The sequence below is a fragment of the Oryctolagus cuniculus genome, chromosome 14 (genome assembly GCF_051225735.1).
Source record: "Oryctolagus cuniculus isolate XC-2025 breed Fujian yellow rabbit chromosome 14, ASM5122573v1, whole genome shotgun sequence".
NCBI lineage: Eukaryota > Metazoa > Chordata > Mammalia > Lagomorpha > Leporidae > Oryctolagus > Oryctolagus cuniculus.
The window spans coordinates 10,649,789-10,676,676 of record NC_142880.1 but is presented as its reverse complement, the minus strand read 5'-3'; the positions used below and the strand labels follow the sequence as shown (position 1 = coordinate 10,676,676).

Below are 26,888 nucleotides of genomic sequence, written 5' to 3'. Positions count from 1 at the left end.
AGCACGGGGCGTGAATAGATAGGGAACGGGACTGGCGTAGGCCGTGGTTCAGACGCGAAAGGGTTAAGCGTGGAGACCGCGGAGCACGCAAAGCCGAGCCGCGCAAAGCCGGGAAGCTGCGCAGATGAGAGAGGCGCGCGGGCTGAAGCGGCGCAGAGCCGGGAACCCGCCGGCGGGGCGAGGTGCCGGGAAGCTGCGGGGATAAGAGAAACAGAAGTTTGGAAGTGAAGTAAAAGAGAAATGGGAATGCTGGAAGATAGAAGTGAAATGGGAGAGGTAGGAATGCCCGGAGATAGAGAAATAGAGAAAAATAAGGCCTCCCCTCAACATGCCAATTAGAAGGCTTGGATTCGGTCTGCCCGATTAGTGAGGCGATGAGCACCTGGGCGGCTAGCCGCAGGTCACCGAAGACAGGCACGAATTAACATCAGTAAAGCTTCCCCACAATGCAACAATTAGGAGGCTTGGATTCGGTCTGCCTGATTTAAGGCGGTAAGCGCCAGCAAAGCTCGACCAGAGTATGAGCTGCAGGTCACCGAAGATAGGCACAAACCAACACTAATAAGTCTCCCCCACAATACGGCAATGAGAAGGCTTGGATTCGGTTTGCCTGATAGGTTTTGTAAACACCTGCAGGCAGTTCTAGCAGAGCAGAGTATGCGCTGCAGGGCACCGAACACAGGCACGCATCAGCGCCTAAAAACCTCCTCACAACATGGCGAAGAGAGGACCCGGATTCGGTTTGCCTGATGGATAGGACTTGTAAGAGCCTGTGGCAACTCTAGTGTGTGCCGCGGGACACCGAAGACAGGCGCGTATCAACGCTAAAAAATAAAAAGAAAGGGGGATCTGTGGGGAGCAATCCGGACTAGACTAAGTTACTCGAATTAGGACTTATTCTATGCATCTGCTCTCCCACAATATGGCGCTGGGAGAGAAGTAAACAGCTTCCGCACAGCTGCCTCCAGTTCAACTGATGGACTGTAGGACTTGCTCCTGATTGGAGAGCAGCGTGCTCGGCGTGTGGGCGGCCGAGTTGGGATTGGCGGAGGAGGACCATAAAGGAGGAGAGAAACGGCATGCACCAGGGAACATCTATGGGGAACATCTAAGGGAACCCGTGCAGCCCCCCAGAGAGCCGGCCGGCGGTGTGCCGCTCCCCTGCGGAAGTGGGGAATGCGGCCAGGGGGAACTGCCCTTCCACGGAGGTGGAAGGGATAGTAGCCAACCCGGGAAGAACCAGCAGCAAACCCGGGGAGGGCCGAGCAGATGAAAGAACAGCGCAGGGTCCTGTGTCGTTCCTCCACGAAGAGGGGGAGCGACACATACCTGCAGTTTCATTTCTATAAATTCAACTAGGTGTGTCTGTTTTATATGTTCCAGGCTTATACTTCATGAGTTTAGTTTTCCTTATAGACATTAAACACATGTAATACAATTATAGTAACTATGGCATGTCCTTGTTTGATAATTCTAACATCTGTGCCAGTTCTTGATCAGTTTTAATTGATCCATTTTCTCTTTGTCATGAATCACATTGGCCTACTCTTCTTATATCTGGAAATTTTTCATTATATCCAAACATTGTGAGTTTTACCTCTTTAAGTGCTAGATAATTTTTATTCCTATAAGTTCACTTGATACTTGCTATTGCAAGCAGTTACTGGGAACCAGTTTGGTCCCTTTAGGTTCTGTTTTTAAGATGTATTGGGTGGGCCTGTGCCACGGCTCACTAGGCTAATCCTCTGCCTGTGGCGCTGGCACCCCGGGTTCTAGTCCCGGTTGGAGTGCTGGTTCTGTCCTGGTTGCTCCTCTTCCAGTCCAGCTCTCTGCTATGGCCCAGGGAGGCAGTGGAGGATGGCCCAAGTGCTTGGGCCCTGCACCCGCATGGGAGACCAGGAGGAAGCACCTGGCTCCCTGCACCCCCATGGGAGACCAGGAGGAAGCACCTGGCTCCTGGCTTCGGATTGGCGCAGTGCGCAGGCCGTAGCAGCCATTTGGGGGGGTGGGGTGAACCAACAGAAGGAAGACCTTTCTCTCTGTCTCTCACTGTCTAACTCTGCCTGTCAGGAAAAAAAAAAATGGATACTTGAAAAAAAAAAAGATTTATTGGGCAAGATCAGAACCCCAATTAGTTCAGTTCTGTTTACTTTTTCTTCTTAGGCAAGAACGTTACTCAGCATCTTACAAATAATGAAGTTTTCCAGTTTGACTGGTGAGAAAGAGCACCGATCATGGCCCTGATACTGCTTCCTCTGATCCTCTCAGTTGGTTCTTCTTTGGTCCTCATAGTTTCTTTCCTTGCACACGTGATCACCGGAGTGACCAGCACTCCAGTGGATGCTCAGCAGAGCTCTGAGATAGATCTTTGGAGTAGTTGTTCTGTGAAGCTTTCTCCACTCTGGTATTTCATTCACACTGTGTAACCTTCTTAACTTTCCCAGATTCTCTGCAGTACATCTTCAATTCAGAGAGTCCACTAGATTCAACTTGCTTCTCACATGGAGTGTTCTCATCAACATTTTACTCCTGGATTTAGCATAGTACCTGAAACATAGAAGGTTCCATGAAAGTTAGATGCACTATCACTTTTTGGTTAAAAAATAATTCTACTTTTGTAAATTAGATGCTTTCCACATTGGTGAGGTATTCAGAGAGACATAGCGTACCTCAAAACATCTGTGGAGGGGCAAACATTTAGCCTGGTGGCTAATTCACCTACATCTCACAACAGAATACCTGAGTCCAAATCCTGGCTCCAGCTTCCTGCTAATGTAGACCTTGAGAAATAGTTTGTTCCTGCCTCCCATGTGGGAGAGTTCCTGTCTGGCTGTCTTCAGTCCAGCCCAACTTCAGCCGTTGCTGGTATTTCAACACTGAGCCAGCAGATGAGAGAGCACTCTCTCTCTCTCCTTCTCTCTTCCTCTCAAATAAATATTGAACAAAAATGAAAAATGGAATTAAAAGATTAATTTGTTTTGACACAAAATCAGATGACATATTTTCCATGAACTTTCTGCAGTCTCTCCAAATATATGGATTTCAACAATTTTTGTACCAAAATAAACTTACCTTTTTGGAAAAAAAAATTTTTAATTTGGGGGTGGAGGAGAGAGGAAGATGGGGCAGAACTCACACCTACTAGTTCACTCCCAAATATCTGCAACAGCCAGGGCTGAGCTGAACCAAAGTTGGGAACCAGGAACTTGATCCAGGTCTCCCATGCAGGTGGCAGGAATCCAATTACTTGAGCCACTATTAATGTCTCCTAAAGTCTGTATTAGCAGGAGGCTAGAGGAAGAGTTGGGAATCAAACCTGTATACTCTGACGTGGGATGCAGTCATCTCAAATGGTGTCTTAACTGCTAGGTTAAATACTAACCTCTAAACTTATCTTTTAATTACAGTTTTCCATGAACATTTTGAAGTGCTCTTATATATTTATGTCTCTTAGCCTCATATAATGCACTAGAAATGAAAGGTGGGCCTTGATATCATTGATTTTCTCAAGAAAAATATTTAACAATTGACACTCTTATTTATGACGTCAGTAATCACCCGAGGCTCTTGCCATGAGCTGTCGAGGCTATGGAAGCCTCTTGAGTTCACCAACTCTGAACTTATTTAGTCAAGGCCATATCACAGTGCAGGTTCCTTCCTCCCTTCAGAGAAAGGTGCCTCCTTCTTTGATGTTCCGTTCTTTCTGCTGGGATCTCATTCACCCAGATCTTTCATTCAGGTCGTTTTCGCCACAGTGTCTTGGCTTTCCATGCCTGCGAGACTCTCAACGGGAGTCACTGTGCACTTGCTCCCCATGTAGGATCTCTGTCCTTAATGTGTTGTACTATGAGAATTAATGGCAAAACTACTAGTCAAACAGTACTCTATATCTTGTGCGGTTGTGTGGGTGCAGTCTGTTGAAATTTTTGCTTAGTATATACTAGGTTGATCATCTGTATATAAAGATAATTGAAAATGAATCTTGATGAAGAGTGGGATGGGAGAGGGAGTGGGAGATGGGATGGCTGCAGGTGGGAGGGAGGTTATGGGGGAAAAAGTCACAACAATGCAAAAGTTGTACTTTGTAAATTTACATTTATTAAATAAAAAAATAAAAATATTAATATAGAATAATGAATTGCCTTTGAGAGATCAAAATATGAATACTATTTATTCAGCTCATTTGTTTTTTTTTATTTATTTTTTTTTAATTTTTTTTTTTATTTTTGACAGGCAGAGTGGACAGAAAGAGAGACAGAGAGAGAAAGGTCTTCCTTTGCCGTTGGTTCACCCTCCAATGGCCGCCGCTGCAGCCGGCGCACCGCGCTGATCCGTTGGCAGGAGCCAGGATCCAGGTGCTTTTCCTGGTCTCCCATGGGGTGCAGGGCCCAAGCACCTGGGCCATCCTCCACTGCACTCCCTGGCCATAGCAGAGAGCTGGCCTGGAAGAGGGGCAACCAGGACAGAATCCAGCGCCCCGACCGGGACTAGAACCCGGTGTGCCGGCGCCGCAAGGTGGAGGATTAGCCTATTGAGCCACGGCACCGGCCAGCTCATTTGTTTTTGAGAGGCAGAGAGACAGAGAACCCACAACAGGCTTTGGTTGGGCCAGGTTGAAGCTGGGAGCTGGCAACTCAATCCAAGTCTCCCACTTGGGTGGTAGGAATGCAACATCTTGGGCCATCTGAGGGGCTGCATTAGTGGGAAGCTGGAGTCAGGAGCAGAACTGGGTATTAAATCAAGGCACTTTGATATAGGACATGGGCATCTTAACTTGTAGCTTAAGCCCTAAGCCAATTGCCTATCCCTTCCTCAGGTTTTGAATGATGACTAAGAAGTCACTATAATTACAGATTTGAATTATTATGAAGGGAGGCACAAATATAGAATAAGCTATTATATGTAATATTCATCATATCAGTGTTTCTTAAACTAGTATGGCTCAAAATACCTGGGGAACTGCTTGTCCCCTAATGGATTCTGATTTCATCAATACCCTACTTCATTTAATCTATGGACCAAATTTAGGGCATCAACTTCCCGATCTGCAAGGTAATGGTTATTCACTGCCTCACCGTGTTGTTATGGGATTCAATGAAGCAATGCATTCAAAACCTGTAATTCAGTGACTACATATAAGAAATGCTTAAACATTGTGTGAAATAGATTTCTTCAGGCAAGTTACACAGGTACACAACCGATAAAGTATTGTCTGCTGTTCAATGGAAGCAACCCATACCTAATCTCTAGAATTTCCTGATACAGTAGCCCAGACTACTGTCTAATGATTGCTTCATTACTAAAAATTTAGAAAATGGGAAGTTTTCTATTAACAGATGTAAACGTTAAGTAACTGGGGATTAGAACCACACTAGAAAACAGACACATGAGAATAACTGGGAAGTGGGTTGAGAGTACCTACAAGAGTCATGCAGATTATTTCCCCCACAAAAGTGAGTCACAGGGGATGTTCCGCTTAGGATAATTCTTAATATTGTGAGGACCCACCTGGATTCAAGGTGTCTGGGAGCTTTTATCTCATCTTATTCCTTTGGCTGAATCCAGAATCTGCTAATAACAGATATGGGAACATTAGTATTAGAAAAGATCTGGGTTTTCCAATACTTATCTAGGAATCTAGGTTTTTGATAGCTCTATTAAGTTATAATTCTGCGAAAATGCCTCACGTGAACTTAAGGTGCGAGTCTCTAACAGCTCATGTGGGAGCTTTAGGTTGTTATTAGCAGACCCCCGTCAAGCTGCCCTTCATCCTCATAATGCACCAAGTAATGTGGGTCAGTAATAGAAGTGGGAAAATCCTGTGATCACCTGCAAATCAGACCAAGCCTTCAGGCAAGATTGTCTGAGGAGGGAAAGAACCCACTGGAATATATTCCAAACAATGAGATCTCCCCGATTTCTTTATAACCATCCCATAATATGTAAGTGTGCTAAGTGATTTCATTCATTAATAACCATTCCTCTTGAATTTATTAACATCTTAGAGGGTCTAGTTCACTACTTTGTATGGGATGTGATGAGAATACAAATAGAAAAAAAAATTGTATATCCCACAAATGCCGAACAAATTGAAAAAAGAAACTCAAAACTTAAAATTCCTTAGTAGTACCTTAGCTGTATCCCACACAAACAAATGAAAGATTCACTCGTTGCCTCAGATCTAAAAGCTTTCCAATCTATATTTAAGTATATTCAGGATGCATTATTTAGTGAAAGAAGTTATAAAAAACAACACCATGGATCTGATGTTCAAAGATCCCAAACACAATATTATATGCTTGTAATGCTCACTGTTAGACTTGTTATTAGTATCAACAAGACCCATTTTTGCCTACTGGTAACTAACCTCCCAGGTACTTCCTAAATTTGTGTATTGTATAGTAATGCATGCAGACATGCTTTGAGGTTGGTTAATGACCAACTAATGACATAGAACTCTTCTATGTCCAAAAATTGAAGTTACATAATTAAAAGAATACTTTCATCTAGTGGAATTGAGGTAACACGAGAGCATTTGTGTTTTAAATTATGCATATGTGTGGATTGTAGGGGGAAAGTGTTTTGTTGAAATAAAGGTAAGAAAATGATTGCATTAGCTAGAAAAGCTGAAATTGTGTTTTTTTTTCAAAACAACTTTCATTTTGATAAGAGTGATGTTAGGTATTTTTTCCACACCATTTACCTAGCTCTTCTCTTTATTCAATTATTTTGCAGTGATAAGTCAAATAGCATTTAGTTTACTAAGGTTTATGTAGTACCAGTTGTTGAAATCAAAAGTGATTTATAGCATGCAAAACAATTCTGTCTACTAGGTGTAATTAATTATATTTATAGCAGACAGTAAATATTTCTGTACATACTAATTATACTTTACCTATTATATTTGAAAACAAATAGATTGATTTAAATAGTACAACCACAAAGGACATAATAAAGTTAGGGTATGGAGCTAACCACATCCACTTTTTGGAAAAACATGAAAAACAAGTATTTTTATGTTAAAGAAGTGAGTTGAATACATATTTTTTCCTGATTCATTTTACCTAATAAGTCAATTCCTCCTACTTTATTTGTAAAATTCTTCTTTATTAGAAAGACAGAATGACAGAGAGAGGGAGAGAGATGAAGGGAGAAACAGATCTTCTACCTATTGATTCATAGTGGCCTGGGCTGGGCCAACCTAAAGCCAGGAGCCTGAAATTCCATCTGGGTCTCCCATGTAGGTAGCAGGGGCCCAAATACTTAGGCCATCTTCCTCTGCTTCCCCAGGTGCATGAACAGGAAGGAAGCTGGATTGGAAGTAGAGCATTCAGGACTTGAACTGGCACTCCAATATAGGATGCTAGTGTCATAGGCTATGGCTTAACCCACTGTACCACAACGCCTGCCCCCAATTCTTCTTACTTTAAAAAAATTGATCCTCCAATCTTTTGAAGACACAATATTTTAGCATGTTGTTTAAACTAGTCTATAAATCCCAAGCTTATTTCCCACCAATATCTGTGGAACTTCAGCTGGAAGCCACTTGAATATTGCTATGCGGAGCGCGAGCAGGTGTGTCTTGCTCCCCAGTGGAACACATTGGCCATCAAGCCCATGGAGAAGTCATGCTTGTAAGCTGGGTGGATTTAATGTTTGCTTCCTCACAAGCTTTTGTGTTTAATTAGCTGACAGATCAGACAAAACAGGAGGGGCTGGAGACTTGCAAGAGCAAACAACATGAAAGTGTAGTCTAGTTCTAAGGTATCAAGCATTCTTTTTTTATTTATAGAGAATATCGGTTTTTTTTTTTTTCAAGATTTATTTATTTATTTATTTGAAAAGCCAATGGCCGGCGCCATGGGTCACTTGGCTAATCCTCCGCCTGCAGCACCAGCACCCCAGGTTCTAGTCCCGGTTGGGGCATCGGATTCTGTCCCGGTTGCTCCTCTTCCAGTGCAGCTCTCTGTTGTGGCCCAGGAAGGCAGTGGAGGATGGCCCAGGTGCTTGGGCCCTGCACCTGCATGGGAGACCAGGAGGAAGTGCCTGGCTCCTGGCTTCGAATCAGCACAGCGCTCCAGTCATAGCGGCCATTTAGGGGGTGAACCAATGTAAAAGGAAGATCTTTCTCTGTCTCTCTCTCACTGTCTAACTCTGCCTGTCCAAAAAAAAAAAAAGCCGAGTTACAGAGAGGGGTGGAGAGAGATAGAGAGAAAGATCTTCCATCTACTGGTTCACTCTTCAGATGGCCATGGCCATTGCAGCTGGGACAGGCTGAAGCCTGAAACCAGGAGCCTCCTCTGGATCTCCTACAGCCATGCAGGGGCCCAAGCACTCAGGCTATCCATTGCTGCTTTTCCTAGGCACACCAGAGGCAGCTGGATCAGAAATGGAGCAGCCGGGACACGAATTGGCACCCATATGGGACACCAGTGTCCCAGGTGGTGGCTTTACCCATCACACCGCAACTCTGGACTCACTCAAGTTCTGAAGGCCAGGTTGTGAGGGTGTCTTGAATTTCAAGGTAGGAAGCCTTGTCAATAGATGCCTTGTCCCCAGAAATACATCTGGCTAAGTTTACTGTGGCCATTGAAGATGAAGTCACCGTTGAAGAGTAACTTGCTCTCAATGTGGAAATCAGTTCTCCGCTGTTCATTTAGACTCCTGGGGAAAACCATCTGTAGTTTCAGGTCTATTGTCCTGCCAGCAGTGCAAAGCTTGGTGGCAGAAAGAACAATCATACTAAGGGCATTGAGTGAGTGCTTGATGGGTGCTCTCTGTGTTTACATAATATCTCATTTAATCCTCAGGGTCCTCTGAGGTAAGATTACTATTGTCTGCATCTAACAGAAGGATTTAAATAATTCGTTCAAAGCCACAGAGCTAGAATGGGAAATCCAGGATTAGAAACTGCACGGTGTAACTTCCAGCCCCAGGATCTCTGTAGTCACCCAAGGACGTCCTCTTTCAAGAATCTGCTTTTGCTTGTCTTCATTCTGCTCTCCATATTTCAAGGGGGCAAGAACTACTCAAGAGATGACTTCATGGCTTTTGCCTTAACTCTCTGCTCGACTTCCTCCTCTCATTTTCTGTTTTAAGAAGTACCTTCCCTTCGACTCTTTTCTTATAACTTCGCATAGAACTCAAGAAAGGGAGATTCACTCAGGGGGCAGAGTGGACGTTGCTCATGCTGAGCAGAGGACACGGTCAAGGTTGGGTTGAAGAAAGTGGAATCTGGTTTTTTCATTGTGCTATTTCACCTTTCTTCTCATCCCATGGTAAGCAACTACACAATGGCAGTATCCACACAGAACCACTGCTGAATATTTGTTCATCTGTAAGGTATAAGAGAGACAGGTCCAAGATAGGTGAAAGTAAGTTTGAAATTATTGATTTTATTATAGGAGAGGAAAATATAGAATGTCCACTTTAATTAGGCTTGCCCAAATTTTCCTATTAAAGAATTGCCATCTCTGTTTTCTTGTGCTTTGTCTCTTGCTTAGGAACATTTATAAATATTTATTTTGTTTTTATTTTTATTTTTTTGACAGGCAGAGTTAGACAGTGAGAGAGAGAAACAGAGAGAGAGTTATAGACAGTGAGAGAGAGAGAAACAGAGAGAAAGGTCTTCCTTGGCAGGTACCAATGCCAGTGCACTTGGTAAAGTGATAAGTATAAATACACAACCGATCAAAAAGATAGGGTAAGTGTCGAAGAGATTTCACAAATAAGACCAGTGTAAGCAAACAATGAAGGATAGAATTAAAAGGGAGAGTATGATCCTGCGGGGGAAGCAGGACACACAGCAGACTCATAGAATGGCAAATGCCCAAATCAGCACTCCTGCCTCAGAATCAACCCTTGGGACATTCGGATCTGGCTAAAAGGTCCATGAGAGTCTCACAAGCATGGGAAGCCATGACACGGTGGCAAAAAACAATCTAAATGAAAGATCCTGGTGAACAAGTCCCCAGCAGAAGGAACAGGCCATCAAGGAGGGAGGCGCCTTTCTCTGAAGGGAGGAAGGAACCTCCACTGTGATATGGTTCAGAGTCGGTGAACTCAAGGGGCTTCCATAGCCTAGACAGCTCATAGCAAGAGTCTCAGGTGACTGCTGATCTCATAAATAAGAGTGCCAATTGTTAAATCAACAACGGGAGTCACTGAGTACAGGCTCCCCACGTAGGATCTCTGTCCTTAATGCGTTTTACTATGAAACTTAAAAACAACACTACTCGTCGAACAATACCCTATACCTTGTGTGGTTGTGTGAGTGCAGCCTGTTGAAATCCTTGCTTAGTGTATACTAAGTTGATCTTCTGTATATGAAGGTGATTGAAAATGAAACTCGATGAAGGGCGGGATGGGAGAGGGAGTGGGAGAGGGGAGGGCTGCTGGAGGGAGGGAGGTTGTTGGGGGAGCCTCAACAATACAAAAGTTGCACTTTGTAAATTCACATTTATTAAATAAAAAAAAGAACTTATGGGGGGAAAGCCATTGTAATTCATAAACTGTACTTTGGAAATTTATATTTATTAAATAAAAGTTAAAAAAAAAAAGAAAAGAAGATCTTCTTCCGTTGGTTCACTCCCCTAATGGCCGCCACGGCTGGTGCTGCGCCAAACCGAAGCCAGGAGCTGGCTGCTTCCTCCCAGTCTCCCATGCAGGTGCAGGGACCCAAGCACTTGGGCCATCCTCCACTGCCCTCCAGGGCCACAGCAGAGAGCTGGCCTGGAAGGGGAGCAACCGGGACTAGAACCCGGGGTGCTGGTGCCGCAGGCGGAGGACTAGCCAATATAAATATTTATTTTAAAACAGTTTTCTGAGATATAAGTAGAGAAAATTTTGAAATAAAGTTACAGCTACTCACCAAAAATGTAATACTATGACACTAAGTAACTAAATAATAATAATTTGATCTTTGCAGCCAGTAAGTTGTGATGAAGTATTAGTTTTTATGAAAAGAAGTTCAAATATTCAGAAGCTAAACAAAACCATGGTTTGCAGTGGAGAACAATTTGTATCTGAATAACTTTATTTCAAAGAGCTGCTTTCCTTTAATTAAAACAATTCAACATCATTAGCATTCTATTCTTCAAAATAGTTCATTTAATAAGTATAGTCTTTATTTACAGATTAATAAAATAAAATTGGCTGTGTTTTATTCAAGATCTCTAAGTAAATCAATGAAAAAAGATAGTTTTGTGCAAAAAATGGAAAATTGACACAATCTTCAATATTATAAAAAAAACCAAACTGCCATCTTTTGCATTGATTTCATTTTGTCTTAAGGAAGGTTTTTTTTTCTTTTTCTTAAAAGGGAATTCCTAAAATAGGTATTTTTCTCTCTGAGAGTGGCATTATTTAATTATGGAAAAAGCAAGAAGGCTTTAGACTGACTCACATAATGTTTCTTTTGGAATGTCTATTTAAAGAATGTCGGAAAGGAGAAAATCACAGCATGGCAGCTACGGTAATGATTGATAAAAAAACATGAGATAGAACACTTTTTCTTGTACACAGTTAACCTTCAAAAACAGATTAAATGGCTGCATTTGATAATTATATTTCCCCAAATTTTTCTAAAATGAATTCAGATGCCCAAACTTGGAGACCGTGCTCGGCAGCATTTACAGGAAACAAATTATTCTAAGGTTTATTTTAACAACAAACCGCTTTTCAAAATAGGGTTTGGGACAGAAATACAGAAATGATACGCAAAAACTGAAAGCATGGGTGTAAGTGCCGCTGAGAATAACAAACAGACATATTATCATTTCCCAAACCACACGTAGTTCTTTCTCTGCAAGGCGACTAGAGAATGGAAGTAGTAGCTGTATCCTTTGCCTGTTTTTAAAAAACCCAACCCTCTTTATTTCCTAACATGCAATGTGAAAATACAGCAATATAGGATTTTCCTGCAGTCTTTCCTTTCTTTAAATCGAGCGTGATTTAGACAACTCACTTGTTCCTAAAGTCCTATTTTACCATAGGAGCCATTCTAAGAAAAGGCATTCTGTCTCTTCTTTTTTTCCTCCTGAGGAAAAGGGGGATTTAGCTTGAAACTGCAAGATGGACTTGAACACATCACGACTGTTGGAAGGAGTCGTGGCTGGGCACTCTCCCGTCAGGGGCTGTCATTTGGACTCTGAATGCCAGAGAAGCTGCAATGGGTACAGGCATCCTCTTGAATAAAAAAAAGAGAACATTATACACCAAACACATTATTTGGCCCAAATGTGAAACATGTAAAAGTAAATTATCTGGAAATGCAAACAGATGGACGTGGGTAGCTAAGCTCTTTCCTCCACCAGAGGTTTTCTGTTGAGGACTATTTGGAGAAATGTAATTGTGAAGTGAGTAAGCATGACTTAGGTGACTGAAAAAAAAAACAAAACCCACTGTTATTTCACTACTTGGGGAAATAGTCACCAAGCAAATGGTAGACTGACAGATATTGACACGGCATGCTCTGAATTTGCCCAGGACAAAGGGTGATGGATGGAAACTTAGGCTCACCTGGTAGTCCTCAGCATAGACAATCAGGTATTCCCAGTGTTTAGTCAATGAAAACTATTGTTTCACCGTGGATAGTGCTAATAGCTTGTCATTTATTATAAGAACATCAGTATCACATAAAATTACCTTGAACCTAGGCTCCAACATGGTCCCACCAGAAAAACTGCCTGATATCTGAACAATATTGCTCAGGTCTAGATTGGATCAAGTGCAAACTTTCTCTATAAAACATAAGAGATGTGATGGTTCTTTTTATGTGTTATAATTGGAAGCATTTGTTAGATAACATGCAGAGACCAGAACCATAGAACTGCAGAAATAGATTTTGTTTTCAAACAGAAATAATAATGTCCATCATTTCTGTTGTTGGCAATTATAAGTAGAAAAAAAGTTGGCTCTTATTGATCATTTCAATGGGACACAAAGTAATGGTTACACTATTCATATACTGTCAAGAAATAGGCTTTTTCATAAGCAACATCTTTTTCATTCTTGTTGCACATCCTAGATGTGAGCTAGGTATTAACAGGAAATATCATCCCATATTATGCAGATGGGAAGTATTTCTCCAGAAAAGCGCCAGTTTGATGCAAATTGCTCTCAAATGTCCAGGTGCTTGAAGTTATTATTGGTAACATAATCAATGATTGGCATATAAAGATGTGTTTTGTGTCTCATTTCCTTTAAAAAAATAATAGCACCTACCTTTTAACAACCACTTCATACATTCAGGCATAGATATACAAAGAGACAAAAAGCCAGCATTTGTGTTGCTCAGAGCTGCTTCGAAATGCTAGGACATAAGGCAAGATAATTGGGGATAATTTTCAAATCCACCTATATGATTATGGTACTTTTTTAAGGACATCCAGTCAACTTCTACTTAAGGTTCTCTTGCTACATTCTGCCCATTACTGCACTGAGGCAGAGGTGGGATCAGAATTTCTAAACTAATATGTATTTCTTTATTTGAATGGCTAAGAGAGACAGAGACAGATATCTTTTATCCACTGCTTCACTCCCCAAATACCTTTAACAGATGAGACTGGGCAAGTCGAAACCAGGAGCCTGGAACTCATTTTGGCCAGGGACCCAAGACTTGCCCTGTGATCTGCTGCCTCCCAGAGTGTGCATTGGCAGGATTCCAGATAAGAAGCAGAGCTGGGTTTCAAACCCAGGGACTCAGATATGGGATGTGGAAGTACCACGCAGTGTCTTAACTACTGCACCAAATACCCCACATACAAGTTAACCTTTTAAGTTTAACTCTGATGAAAACACAGTTGGCCATGATTATCATGTAAGTAGGTACAGGCAGACATAACCAAGCTAACAGTACCAGTAGCAGAACAGATCAGACTTACATGGATTCAGCACTAGATCTTTACCCAGAACAGGGTAGCACTGAGGTGGGCACTAACTCCTCCATGTCAGGAGAGTGTGGCACAGACCCAGACACCTGTCGTACCAGAAGTAGCAATGGGTCTCCATTAATGTCAAGGGCCAGGATGAGGAATTCATAGTGGGTGAGCACGATCTCAGTGACTGACAGGGGAAGTTTGTAGGGAGAATTCCATATCTTGACATTTATCCTGGATGTAAATCCATTTCCGTGTAATAGAGCCCAATAATTGTTCAAAGACTAACTCCAGTCCCAAGGGCATTAATAAGAGCAAGAAAGAGGCTTCACTCTGAAGAAACCATGCTACAGACAAAGGCAAACGCCAGACAGAAAAATTAAAGCAGAATCACCGAGCAGCTTGCGGTAGAAGATCAGAGCTCCTAGGGGTGAGCTCCGAAGAGGAAGTCCTCACTTGGCCTCCTGGATCAGATTGCCTCTTGCAACCAGGAAGGAAGAGCAGACACAAGCTCCCTCCTAGGGGAGAAGCATGCGGAGTCTGGAAGTCAGAAAAATGCTGTGAAGCACCCTGATGATGCAAGAGAGATTTCACCAGCTGGCTCTGCAAGACGTGATCTCGTGTCCAACTGACATCTCTTCCTGAGTATCTCCTAGATAATGCAAATTTAACTTCAGAGGAAGTCTAAGTGGCAGACAAAGGCTCTGCTAGAGTTCCCTAGCACCTACTTTATGCAGCACCAAGCTCACCAGTCCTAAGGGATAATTAAGAGAAAGAGCAAATGAAAGTATCTCTGCCCTCCAGAAATTTCAAATCTAGTACTTAAAATGAAGGCAATGCTGAGGAGCCCTCCACGTGGAAGCCAAGAGTTAATCACAGAAGTCAGCTCCTAGAGCTAAAAATGTCCTATGATACACAAATAATGACTTGGGAGCCACATGTCAGATGGTTGATCTAACACAGGGCTCTAAAACCCAACCCCATATATGTACATAATGCCACAAGCCATATTTAAATAAAGCAATGCTTAGCATTTGTGAAACTATTGTAGAAACAAATAAACAAGTAAAGGAATAGGAAGGAAAAACTAAAGGAAACGGAACGTGGGAAGGCAGGGAAACTGTGAGAAGCAGAGGAAATTATTCTTTATCCCAACCAGAAGAAGCCAGAGGGAGCTGCTAAGGAACCTTCTGCAAGCTCCAGATAACCACCCTGTCCACTCTTCACAGGATCATCCTAATGCATTCCCAGTCTTTATTCTCAAATTTCATCTTAATCACTGAGTCAGTGTGCCTATTACTGCAGCATTTGAGGAAAGCAGTCATCTAGATCTCTTATTTTACTGTTGGACATTTTCTCAAACAACTCAGCATTTGTTTTCTAAACCAAATGTGTCACAGAAACCTACAAATTGCAGTAATCAGAAATGAGGTTTTATGTTTTTTTCCTAGGCGATTAAAAACATTTAGCATTAGATTCTTTTCCAAGGCAAAATAAGATAAAATAACCCAAAAGGCTGGCATGGTTTTTTGCAGCCAGGATTGAAGAAAGAGCTCACCAAAAATGCTTCTTGTTTAAAAAGCAAAACTTGGGAAAACTAAATTCTAGCTATGATATGAATCACAAATAAAGCACGATGCACTAATTAGGTAAAAACGAATAATCTCAAAGAGTAATTTCAGAGCGGCAAAGATTGAAAATGACAATTTTTCTTGATAGAGAAAATCAATGATTGAGTGAAATCTCTAGCCAATCTTAAAAAAAGGGGCCCATGTTGTGACATTGAGGATAAAGCCCTCAGCTTCGGTGTTGGTTCCTTTCCTGGCTGCTTCACTTCTGATCCAGTGCCCACATGATTGGGCCCTTGCCACTCACGTGGGAGACCCAGATGAAGCCCCTGGCTTCGGCCTAGCCCAGCCCCAGCCATTGCAGCCATCGGGGGAGTGAATCGGCAGATGGAAAATCTCTCTCTTCTCTACTCTCTCTGTAACTCTGACTTTCAAATACATAAATCTTTAAAAAGCTAATGCTCAGTAATGTAATATGATATCTATAAGAAAAACAAAAAGCAGTTGGCCCTACAAAAGACAACACATTCATCAATCAGAGTGATGAAGTTCCCAACATGCATTTACTACAGAGTCTCAATGTCATGGTATTTATGAGTTCATTGTGGGCATCTTCCAGGGATGGAGGTATCCGACATCTCAGAAATCACATCAGAGCAGACAGCATTCCTGAATTGGGGAATTATCACATACCAAGTGTATCACATAAAAAACAGGTGGGAGGGAAGTTATTGGGAGAAAAAGCCATTGTAATCCATAAGCTCTACTTTGGAAATTTATATTTATTAAATAAAAGTTATAAATAAATAAATAAATTACAAAAAAAGAACGTTAAGATAAAACATGTTTCATAAATATATGGTCTTAACAATAGAGTAATGAACTTTGTGAAAATAATCAAAAAATAAAAAATTGGCACATAATTATATAAAATTGAAAATGTTAGTTTTTATAGAAATTATGTGAAATAATAGTTATTGTATGGTGACTAATCTAATGAGTTTATTTTTACGTGTAAACCCTTGAACAAGAGACAATATTTTTTCAATCTTTTCGTTTCCTTTAAAAGCAAAACCTTAAATTTGGGTGTATGTATCACTACATTAACTGTTGTTCATATCCTTGTATTCTAAATTTGTATATTTTTCTTTAATCCGAACCTACCTAAATCAAAAATAGAATTCATATGAGTGGTGAATAACTGTTATTTGAACAAGATTAAATATTATTCCACATGTTAAGATTTAGTTTAAATTTTACTGATTGTGCATATAAATAAGGAGGTATTGTTACTCATCAGGCCTGTATCAAAAGAAAGTGTGGCCATGAAGTTCAACATTTCAAGTCGCCTTCCATGCAGGGCTTCAAGAGATTCTGATCTTGTAACAGAATGACAAATATTCAAAATGTGAGTGCAGGGCAGTGCAACTGATTATTTTAATGAGTATAACCAGTCATCAAAATAAAATGCTTCAAAGCAATCATCTAGGTAGGTATTTGGTGTTCACTTCAATGTTGCTACCAATGCTTCAGCTAGCATTGCATAGTTTTCTTCAAAATCACTGCCCACTTTTTAAACTTTTTTTTTATATTGGAAACCCCAATTTAGGAAGATTTGACTTTGGGAAACTGATAAGGAGTCTGATTAACATGGACATTTCTGCTTTGGATTTAAAAATGAAGTATCAGTACAAAATAAGAATATTTTTCTTGTAACTAATATACTCAGATGGAAGGCAATTCTAAAAGAAAAGTTTAAGAAATGGTTTCAGCAATGAGGAGGGGGAGTGTGTTGGCTTCAGTGAAACACGTGCCAATTCTGGGGTAGCTGCTGTACAAAACACCATATAAAGCATTGCATTGCTTCATGGCCATTTTTTTTTTTTTTTTTTTTTTTTTTTTAAGAGACAGAGGGAGAATATTGCTGACTGACTTTCCAATGATATCCTCCAAGGAGACCTAGGACTTTAACACAAACACTGGGTGTAAGGAGGTTTGACTTCTCAAGTTTGCCTCTCAGAAGTGGTTTGGCGTCTGAGAATTGCCTTAACAGATGTTTCTAATTTTCCTGTGCTGCATGAGAAAATTGATGCATATACTTTGTGAATATGCACTGAGCATGAACTGGAAGGTCTCATTAGGTCAGAGAAACCCTTCAGCTTCCACACACAAGCATCTCTTACATTTTCTGATGAACCTGCAGTGTCTCATTAATAGTTTATTTTCACCCCCAGTGAATCTTAGGGAACTGATGGTTGATTCCATTCAAATGTTTTCAATGTAAGCTCCAGGGAGAAAGTCAAGAAACCTTAAATTTTTAGGAAGGTGTATTTGGAAAGTGTTATAACATCTTCTGTCCTGGGAAATTAAATTTTCTTTAACCTTTCAGAAATAGAATTCAGAGAAAATGTAAAGTTCTAAAACAGAGGAGCCTCTTACACACTCTATTGAGTGCTTACCAAATTCAGAAATGAAAGTTCAGAGATTTGGGGGCAATCTGTTCCTCTGAATCTGCCACAAATAAACACTGCTGCTATAAGTTAGGTATGTCTGAAAAGAGATGATTAAAATGATACTGTTGTTTTAAAAACCCAGTATCTGTTTTATTGAACTAAAAATTCTGTTAGTAACAATACTTCAAGTAAAACGAGAATTTGTTTTTTCTCCGCCGCCCTCAGCTGACATATATTTCTGGGGGAAATCTTCTTAATTCAACAGACACTATTTTGTAGACTACATACTAGTAGCATTTGCAGTATTTTCCATCTCTTCATTCATTTTGAAATAATTATTCCATTTTTATTTTGATGTCAGATGCATGGGACTGTTGGAGGTAATATTTTTCCTAAGGTAGAAGGAAATAGTTGTCTCTCTCTCTCTATGCATGTATGTATGTTTATATATATATATATATATCACTATAAATCTGTGCGTGTGTATATATATCACTATAATTCTGCACGTTGGTTTTGGGAAGGCTTTGGAAGACATAAAGGAAAAATCTAGTTTTCTTTAACACATAAATGAGTCACTTAAGCAAAAGTCCTTAAGTGACCTTGCATAGAGAATAAAATTATAAGAAATATACTGTTTCAGAATTTTCAACAATTTGAAATAATTAGGTTAAATACGGTGATTTTCTTTTTTACTACATTTCATATATATATTTATTGAAATCATTTTACATTATAGTTAAAAGTGCTAAATAAGTAATAATTTATGTGCAGGGGTAGTTGCTAATGACTATATAAACACACAGAATTTTCATCAGAGATAACAGAACTTAACTAAGATTACATTATATGTAATTTGATCACAAAGAGTCACATGAGTAAAATGATAAAAAGGAATTAAATTTCACTGCTAAGGAAAGTCCTAGAAATAGGAATTGTGATTCTATTATAGTATCAAACCAAAATACCTTCTGAGTTTTCTGCAGTCTTTCAATGTGATAGAAGACCAGGTATTCAGCAAAGGCATCGCCAAGCCCCAAGTGTGAATATTCCACTCATCTCAGCATGACTGACTATTCTCACGTGGGGGAGGATGCGGAAGGAAATCTTGATAATTTTGTGACTACAATAGTTTGTTATTAAACAGAGTTGTTTCAATACAATTTTCCCAGGCAACTTAAGAAGGAGTTTAAATTACAGAATTTTTCAAAAATGGAAAACAGAAAATGCACTTTAAAGAGACTTGAATCTACCATTATTGCAACTGAAATGGTCAGTTATTTTACAATCTAGCTATTTGCCTAAGATAGAGGGCAGTCAAAAATTGCCAGCTGATGATTGAATTAGAAATGCATCAGGCATTAAAAGAATAATTCTCAGGTTTCTTGTAGGGAGCACAAATCAGGAAAGGAAACGAACTAATCAGTATAAGATTAACAAGTAACACTCACTTGGAAAAAAATCAAATCTAATGAAAATAAAAATTAGCAACAGATTTTGTCATTTAATTACCTTATCAGGTAGCATAGACAATGCAACAATTTTAAACTAGCTCGTAGCATTTATAATAATGTATGCACCACATCATACTTTAAGAAAAACTAACATCCAACACATTGCTTGGTAACTGTTTTGTTAATTAACTGTTCTGTTCCAAGTTGTTTTAAAACGATAATTAGGTATATTGGCTTGAAAGTTTAAGGCATAACTAAATATGCTTAAATTTTTCATTTAGGGTATAGCCTTAGGAAGATTTAAACATAGAAAATACATTTATAAATTACACCATTTGATGCCAAATATTTAAAATCTTAAAAGAACGTAGAGCCTTTAAACATTCAAAGTTTAATCTTACAAACTTACAAACAGAAAACTCACAAATATAAAATAGAAATGTTGATTTGCAATAAGATAAAGCTGAGTAAGTTTTATATGTCTAGTTTATAAATACAATTTAGACTTTTAAAAATTGTAAAGAATTATGCAATGTGAAGAAATAAAATTTTGCCTAAAATCAAAATAAGTTTGTACTGTTCTCATTTTCTGTGTTTATTATATCCAGCCTAAAAATTTTATTTTCTGTATATATTTTGGAGAATCAAGATTCAGAGATGGCTTTTAACAAATGAATCAAAATTTCACATCATTCTTATGTCTTACATTTTTAAAGGAAATCCTGATGCTAATGCTTTATGTTCAGATGGTTACTACTGCTTTTATTCATCAAGCACCTTGAGATAAATTTGATATTTAAATGTTTCCATTTTGTACAAGCCTTGATTTCTTCAGTCTTCTAAGACAGCTATAGTTGCCACAGATTTTTTTTCAAATGTCATTTTCATTGCATATCATGCTATTTCTACAAATAAGTATTTCTCTTGAACTGGAAATTTTTTCCTTGTCATTAAATAAATAATTTTAGATTCTATCCTTTCAAACCACAGTTGTTTTCAGTAGTGACTCTGCCTTTAAAAAAAAAAAAAAAACAAAAAACAAAAAAACTTGGTAACTACTGTTTCTAACACAAAAAAGTTTTGTTTACACCTGAATGTTTTCTCTCTCCTTTCCTTTCTACTTCCTTTCCCTACCTTTTTGTCTGCTTTTCACTTTTGGGAGTAAAGTTTCTGAATCAAGTGGCTGTCTGGAGGGAGGAGCAGATGTGGTTACCTGTAGTCCTCGGGCATGAAACCCTTTATCACGTGAAAAATATTGAAAGTAAACAGATCTCCCCAGAGGAAGGCCTGGGAGGAAGCGGTGGAAGTCCCAGTCTGGCACAGAAGTTTAATGCTTGTTTGGGAATTTTGGGTGGAGTGTGTTTCCCCAAATGTACTCTGTTGATTTCTTTCTCTCTCTCTCTTTTAGGCTGACAGTTAATTAGCACAGAGTCTTATTGCAGAAATTTCTTGTAAAGCAGACATATCCAAGTTAGACTGAAGTGATTGTCATAAAAGAGTTGTTTGCTGTGGTGCTCACAGATGGCAGAAGAGACAGCCTGGGAAGGCACACAGGCTGATCACCGAGATGGCCTTCAAATAGGGTGAGTTTTCTGCCCTGATTCTGGCACAGTCTCCTTTCAAATATCTGGGGCTGTTATGTCCAAGTGGTTTACTTTAAAGCAGTCTTGTCATCAAAGGGGTCCCAGAGTCAAGAATAATTATGATAATTACCTAGAATTGTAACCCCCCCATGATCATAATAATAATCCTGAATTTTAACCAAGTCTAATATTGTTTGTGCAATACACAGCTACATGCAAAAAGATGAAGTGCTAGACAACCACGATCTATTCTTGACTGACAAAACAGCTATAATTGTATGACTTTCTGGGATAATGGTTTAAACAAAAGTAAATAGTTAAAAAAAAAAGCCCCCCTCCCCAAGAAAGGATTGGAAAGCTTAGCTGTGTTTAGTGCCCATTGATGAAAGCAGTGTTCTCTGATCCATGCTGCTATTGTTGGTTTTAGTTTAACTCCCTCTCAATCAATATCTAACAGGGCATGATTTAATAAGGTTTTATAATCTCCAAAAATGGGGGGAGGGTGGTTGTGGTATTGTCATTCATCAAAGGGCGCCTTTCAGGTTTCTTTGCTTTCACCTGCTGGGACCCATTTGGTCTCTTTCAAAGAGAATGCAATGACAAAATGAATGAGAAATGCTAGAATGAGAGTCCCTCATTCTACCCAATAGTATAATCAATGGGTACTTGTAATCCCTATTGTACCTCACAGAGGTAGTTGTAAGACAATTAAATCTTGCTTCTCAGGCAAATGATTTTGGTAGTTAACCTGAAACAGCCAACAATATTGAAGAGAATGTATGCATTTGAAGCAATGATGTAATGGGATACTGCCTGACCAGAAGAGCATGCGTGTGCATTGTTTGTGTGTGTGTACATGTATGTGTACATATGTGTGTTTATCTCCATACTCTCTGTCCACAGTGTATATCATTCAGAGTCCCTTAAATATTACCTGGGTACATGGGTAAGTGACAAGGATTTTAAGCAATTTAACAATCTGTGCCTTTAATTTCTATTTTAAATGAACATGAAAATATTCGTAGTTTTGCAGCAATATACACTTTAAACTGTAGTTTCATAAACAGAAAACATTTACATAGTTAGCATCAGTTTGATGTGACAACCAATTTAGTTTTAATTTCATTTGCATCAGCTAAATTCAATTTCTTTTCCCTTCCTTGCATTCATTGCTCGAGTGTCAGAGGGAAGCTGGCCGTCTTTTGAAGCTATACTCATCTCAGCCAGCATTAGTTGTCTACCGTCAGTTGTGTGGACTTCATGTTTTATTTCGAGTATCGTCCATCAAGAGACATTATGGTTTACCCTTTTTAAAGGAAAGAATAAAAATGCAACCAGTGATAAAATTGCATAGCTCACACAAATGCTAAAATCCTGAAGAAAAATTATGCCCCTGCTGAGAAAGGCCCGTGCCTATTGATAAATGCTAACTACAAAACAAATGGTTCAAAGAGAATTTTACTTCAGAATAATTTTTAATTTTTGATAATTGAAAAATTAAAAGCTCCTTCTTTAGCATAGCTTAATATACTCTAACTTTCTTTTATATCACATTTATGTTGAAAATGGCCACTTCCATCTGCCAAAATCCTCCAGACACTCAGTTATTATTTACAGTATCTCCCAACTTCATTCCCAAGGCCAAATCAGACACTTAATTGACAGACAAACTTGTAATAACAAACATTTACCCCTGGAGGTACACATTTTCTTCTCTACCTATGAATATTTTTAATAAAACAGCTATTGATGTTGGCGATCTGTACACCAAAAATATAGCAACTGAGACACACATGTATCACACACGTGTGTTCTGCAGACACAGAACTGCCGTGGATGTCTTTAAAAGAGCTCTTCACTGATGTCTGCACGTAAAATTCTCTCAATTATCCTCAGATAGTGCAAAACAACTCCGAGGGAACCAGAAATGTTGTCCTATGTGTCTTCCAAAGCAGAAATATTTGGTGTCAGAATTCTTCATCCTTATAGATTATTTTTTAAACTTACTATTTCGCTGTTTAGATCATAGAGGAATAAAGAAATCCCAGAGTAAAAGAAGTTGACCTGAATACAACAATGTATTCACTGGTGCTGCTGAGTTTAGTAAAGAGTGAAGCACCTGACTCCTCTGGATACTTCCAAATGAGTGGAGCTAATTGGGGTAACCCAAGCCAATGGCCATCTGAAAGGCTTGAGGTCAGGTGTTTTATTGCTGGGATGGTATTCAAAAAAATGACTGTCAGGGGTGAACGAAGAATTATGTCAAGAGCATTCAGCATTACTGCCACTAAAGAGAGAGGAGGGGAAAAACATTGTGAAGAAAAACATGTCATTTTCTAAATGAGCTAGGGAGGAGGACAGGGGAGTCACGTGGCCTTCAGCTGTTGGTTTATTAAGTTTCCATCCCCATGATCCACATCTGCGTTAGGCAGAAATAGTTTTACTTTTAAGAAAGTTGCACTCTACTCCTTTGCTGTCTTGTGGGGCAAAAAATAGACGTGCAAAACATGCAGGCGAAGTTTGTTCTTTGGTTGTTGCACCGTCTCCTACCCTATTTTCCTGGGTCTACAGCAGATCTTAGCATTGTTGTCTGATTTGCCATGGAACAGTGAACATTGCTTTTCCTAGCCAAATCATCCAGTGTTAAATGCTATGTGATACAGATCAATAGGGCGTCTACAGCTATACAAAAAGGGCAATGCTGGTTCTATTAACAATTTGGAAAGAGAGTGTGTCCTGGTGGTTAGAGGATTAAATTGGGTGCTGAGGGTTTCAGTGTCTTGAATTCCAACTCCACCCCAGCCCTTGGATTCCTGACTTAAGTTGTTACTTTTTTTTTTTTTTCATTTTGATCTATAATAACATACCTGTGGACTATATACCTGGGGATATGCTTATCATGTCATCATGAATAAATGATCAAATCTGGAGGTCAAGGGGATTGGAGAAAGATTTTGGCTTCATCAAAATGTATGTTGCTGCAAATAGGCAAATTAATTACATTTTCCATAGAATGTTTCTATGTTTTAGGCTTTTGTTCCACCTCATCTGAGCTTACCTAGCTGCAACTTCACATTTATATCTGGAAGCAGGCAAGGGCTTGGTTTGGGGTCTGGTTCCCTGCATCTTCTTTCAGAAACAGGATACACTTTGTTTTACGTGAGCCCCTCATCAGTGGCACTTTGAGGAACTGTAATGTGGAAAACAGCCTTGGACAAAGCAGCTGGATTTTTCGTACCATGGCTACAAATGGTATTTTTTCTTCAGGATTAGCAGCACGTGTGCAGCCCCCTCCCAGCCCTTATTTCATTTTGGGGGGCAGGGGCCTGTGTGAGTGTATGGGGTAGGTTGTGACGGAATGCCTCTCTGACCATGTGGGAGAAAGAGACAGAGGCAGAGAGAGAAGTCCCATAAAGCTGTATATTGTGGTTGTTAACTCATGCTAACTTTTCTAAGTAGGACAGGCCCTGTTCTTTCCTGCCCTGATTCCTGGATTCCAGTTTCTCCGAACCCTGCCTCTCCCTCTCTCCTCTCCCTACTTCATTTCAGAAGAATGTTACATGTTTGGAAACAGTTCACTCAAGCAGTAAACCAGAGAAAGAGCAAGGAGACATACTATTTTGTTCTACGCAAACAATAGGGGCCCACCCGGCATTAATTTTGTTCTATGTCTGCTATTTCATTGGCTAAAGGTTGTGTTCCACAGAAGTGGAAATAGAGTCCTTTGGAGTGAAGACTGGGGCGATCTGAAGTTTCTGAGGCTGTGAGCTTGACCGTGGAAGCAGGGTCCGTGGATGGCACTATGGCCTTGGCGGCCACCAGCCTTGATACAGATTGAATGTGTACACCAGTGCACTATGGGAAGACATTGTGAAAACACTTGAAGAAACCAGAACTACTATATTGATAGAATAGTTTTTGGTTTTTTAGGATGGTTGTCTTAAGTTTTTGTGAAGAAAAACATAAGATTAAATGAAATAGCCAAAAAATAAGTAGCATTTCTTCCCAAAATCAATGATGAATTTCCCTTTTCTTATCATTCCCTCTATAGTTTGCTGATTAATGACACATGAATTTCAGTCATCTTGAGATGCTGTGGGGTTTCCTGTAGCTTGTATGCTTTCTATGGCCTTCTTTAAAATCTTTTATTTTGCTGATTTGTTCCAACTGATGACTTTTATTTTAAAAGTGTAATTCAAATTTATGGTATTGCAAACTATGAAAGTGTAATTTTGTGTTTTTTTTTTTCAAAGAAGTATATTTTGAATACTTTCCAAATTATTGGTGAGTCTCTGTTTAGTTTTCCTTAAAGATATACATATGGTGACTTCGTAGAACCTTCATCACAGCATGAAATATAAAATTACTCCATGAGAAAGGCTTAGGTGCTCATTTCTATATAATTACTACTCTGCTATTTAATATGTGCTATTTATTGTCATGGGGTGACTATGATAGTCAATTATTTGAATATTTAATTATTAAATTATTTGATATTTAAATAATTGGTTGGGAAAATAAACCAACCAATTAAAAGGAAAAAAAAAAGCCTATCTCAGAAAAATAAAATAAAGCAAAAAAAAAAAAAATTCCCAAACTTTTGGTTCTTTGAGAGTCTGATCAATAGAGTTTGCTTTATATTTTGTAAATAATGACATTAGAAAACCAATTTAAAATGACAATATAATGCAGTACTAATCATTTCAAATACTCATTAAATCTGCTTGATGTAGCTCCAAATATAATTTGAATTTGGGCTTTTCTGCTTGACCTAGTACGTCTACAAAAGCATTTACAAAGTTTTCCCCCCTTTCTTGTCTGGTTGTTTTACATAAAATAATATCATACATTTTATCCAGACTCTTTGAGTAAATGAACACAAAAAGAACAAAACAAAATCTTCACATCCCGTCCACCCATCACCCTCCATCATGAACACTTGGAAGTGTCCCTGTTTCCCAGAGTACGGAAATAGCTTTGTCATTTATTCAAATGGGAATCCACATTTTTTTAAAAAAGGAATTCTTGAAGAGTTTCAATGAAACAATGAATTGCAGTCCATTTTGGAGGCAGTGCCCCTCTCAGTATCAGTGAGAAGCTATTATTTTTCGTTAGTGATCAGACAGAACTGAGCAGGTAATTCCACACACATCTACACATCCCTACATGGTCTTTCCAGCACGAGTGCCTTTATTCTCCCCAGATGCTAGCTAGTCAGGTACCGCAAAAAACTGAAATTGTTTTATAATTTTGTAATCACTCACTTCACAAGCATTGGCGTTTCATCTTGTTTTAAAACCCTTAAGAGCATTAGCTAACCTGTTGTGAATTACATAGAATGTCTAAGGGTGGAACATTCAGTTGTGTGTACCTAAGATTCTCAAGATGTCTACCTACCTACCTACCTGCTTTATACCAATTCATTGAATTATTATAATCTTGGAGTTTTGGGGACTCTACCCAACTTGAAGCTTTTAATGATATGAAGCATTAGAATCAATGAAAACATAACTCATATGCTGCATTCCTTCCATTAATATAAGAAATTAACCTATGTGCTCATAAGTCAGAACTACACAGGGTAAAAACAAGATGTACCATTGCCTTTCCTTTGAAATGAGTTTGCCAAATTGCCCATTTGCTCACCAATATTTGCATTTTTTTTTTTTTTTTTTTTTTTGACAGGCAGAGTGGACAGTGAGAGAGAGAGACAGAGAGAGAAAGGTCTTCCTTTGCCGTTGGTTCACCCTCCAATGGCCGCCGCTGCAGCCGGCGCACCGCGCTGATCCTGGCAGGAGCCAGGAGCCAGGTGCTTTTCCTGGTCTCCCATGGGGTGCAGGGCCCAAGCACCTGGGCCATCCTCCACTGCACTCCCTGGCCATAGCAGAGAGCTGGCCTGGAAGAGGGGCAACCGGGACAGAATCCGGCGCCCCAACCGGGACTAGAACCCGGT

The 26,888-nt window shown here is 39.6% G+C and overlaps 2 long non-coding RNA genes across 3 annotated transcripts in view; one reads left to right on the top strand and one right to left on the bottom strand.

Moving 5' to 3' along the window:
- Positions 1-2,115: 2,115 nt before the first annotated feature.
- Positions 2,116-14,522, bottom strand: LOC127492858 (uncharacterized). 2 transcript variants are annotated; one of them, XR_007922682.3, is made up of 4 exons: positions 13,884-14,522; positions 8,481-9,335; positions 5,509-5,571; positions 2,116-2,547 (listed from the first exon to the last, which is right to left on the bottom strand). It is a non-coding gene; the product is annotated as an uncharacterized LOC127492858 (long non-coding RNA). The 2 variants fall into 2 exon arrangements; XR_016220221.1 differs by having other exon boundaries at positions 5,509-5,568.
- Positions 14,523-20,749: 6,227 nt separating this feature from the next.
- LOC138845134 (uncharacterized) overlaps positions 20,750-26,888 on the top strand; it is a 183,472-nt gene continuing 177,333 nt past the window's right edge. Inside the window, exon 1 of the long non-coding RNA XR_011381864.2 lies at positions 20,750-20,935. This is a non-coding gene — a long non-coding RNA (uncharacterized LOC138845134). The remainder of the gene's footprint in view (positions 20,936-26,888) is intronic.